At 47.9% G+C, this 2,027-nt stretch overlaps 1 non-coding gene across 1 annotated transcript; it reads left to right on the plus strand.

Moving 5' to 3' along the window:
• The first annotated feature begins 1,225 nt into the window (after nucleotides 1-1,225).
• LOC121064220 lies at nucleotides 1,226-1,332 on the plus strand. The gene has a single exon (XR_005816420.1). It is a non-coding gene; the product is annotated as a U6 spliceosomal RNA (small nuclear RNA).
• The last annotated feature ends 695 nt before the right edge of the window (nucleotides 1,333-2,027 follow it).

Consider the following 2,027-nt stretch of genomic DNA (forward strand, 5'->3'; position numbering starts at 1 on the left):
AAAACCTCGAGGCTTCAGAAGTAGAAAAGTCAAAAGCAACCCCACTCTTATTTGCTGATTACAACAGAAACTCACAAAACTTGGTGCTCTTCAGGGGCAGTCCAAAATGGCAGGACTCGGTTGCATAAGTGTAGGGAAGTTGCGTTATTGGAAATGTCTTGAAGTAGCTGTGACATCCATGCAGGGTTGGCAGCACTAGCAAATGTCCTGTGGGAATCTTGTGTTCTTCTGGATCAGCAGTTAGAGACCAGGTGGGATCCCCAGGGCAGCTCAAATGTCCCTAAACACCTGTGTTCAGGCCACTGAATCAGTACTGAAATGCAGCACTCCCATTAAAGAAGGCATAATTCTGATTCCAAACTCTGCGGTACTGTTGACCTGCTGGAGAGAAGGGATGATATTCAGAGGAACCTGGACAGGCTTGAGAGGTGGGCCTGTGTGAACCTCATGAGATTCAACAAGGTTGTGCACCTGGGTCAGGGAAATCCCAAACACAAATACAGGATGGGTGATGAGTGGATTAAGAGCAGCCCTGGGGAGAATGACCTGTGTGTGTCAATTGTTGAAAAACTCAACAAGAACTGGCACAGTGCACTTGCAGACCAGAAAGCCAACTGTATCCTGGGCTGCATCAAAAGAAATGTGATGAGCAGGTTGAGGGAGGTGATTCTCCCCCTCTACTCTGCTCTCATGAGACCCCACCTGGAATGCTGCATTCAGCTCTAGGGCCTCCACCATAAGAAGGACAGGGACCTGCTAGACAAATTCCAGAGAAGGACCATGAGGATGATTAGTGGGCAGGAGCAGCTCTCCTATGAAGAGAGGCCGAGAGAGCGTTGTGTTTAATGCAGTAGGCAGCTAAGCACTACATAGATATTTGCTCACTCCCTGTCCCCTGCCCTCCCACTGGGAAGGGGGAGAGAATCTGAAAAAAGGTAAAACTCATGGGTTAAGATAAAGAAAGCTTAATAGGACAGAAAAGGAAGGATAATAATAATAAGAATAATAGAAACAAGTAATGCACAGTGCAATTGCTTGCCACTTGCTGACTGATGTCGAGTCAGTCCCCAGTCAGTGACAGCCCCGCTGTCCAACTCCTCCAGTTTTGCTGTTCCACATGACTACATATGGTATGGAATATCCCTTTGCCCAGTTTGAGTCAGCTGTTGTGTGGTGTTTAGCTGCCAGCCGGGCTAAACCACAACAGTCCTCACAGTGCACAACAGTGCTCGCTTCGGCAGCACATATACTAAAATTGGAACGATACAGAGAAGATTAGCATGGCCCCTGCGCAAGGATGACACGCAAATTCGTGAAGCGTTCCATATTTTTTTGGAACGGCTGCAGGAGCTGGAGCTGGAACGGCTGCGGGAGCTGGAACTGGAACGGCTGCAGGAGCTGGAACTGGAACGGCTGCGGGAGCTGGAACTGGAACGGCTGCAGGGTCTGTCACTAGCTTGATAGTAGCATCAATTGCAGCTCGATAGGCACAAGCCAGACCCCAGCACGCCACAGTGATTTGTGTCACTTTGGAACTGCCAGAGTCATGACACCTTTTTTTCAAGCATTCTACCAGTTTTTTAGGATTTTGCAGTTGTTCAGGGGTGAATGTCCAAAACACTGGAGGTGCCCACTGCTCTAGAAACCTGCCCATATCCTCCCACACTCCCTTCCACTCGCAACTATCCCGCCTCAAGACAGATCTCCAGATGATTCCTAAGTAGTTGTTTAACCTTAAACAAAACCTGAAGCACATTCAGGAGACATAACAGCAAGAACATGCTGGTCTGAGTATCCCAAGGATATTCAACATCTTGGAGAGCTACCGTAACTAGCTCAGGGAATAAGAGGGTGGTGAAGGAGGAAGGGAGAGTGAACAGGTAGGAAAAAATATCTTCCCCTGTCCCCTCCACAGATTGGATCCCTGATGAAAAAAGGCAATAGATGTAATTGCTAATAGTTTCTGAGATATGGTTTCCGAAGTATAGAGTCGACGACAGTGCTGAGTACAAATACCAGGTTAGAGT

This window comes from Cygnus olor, chromosome 1, assembly GCF_009769625.2.
Source record: "Cygnus olor isolate bCygOlo1 chromosome 1, bCygOlo1.pri.v2, whole genome shotgun sequence".
Lineage (NCBI taxonomy): Eukaryota > Metazoa > Chordata > Aves > Anseriformes > Anatidae > Cygnus > Cygnus olor.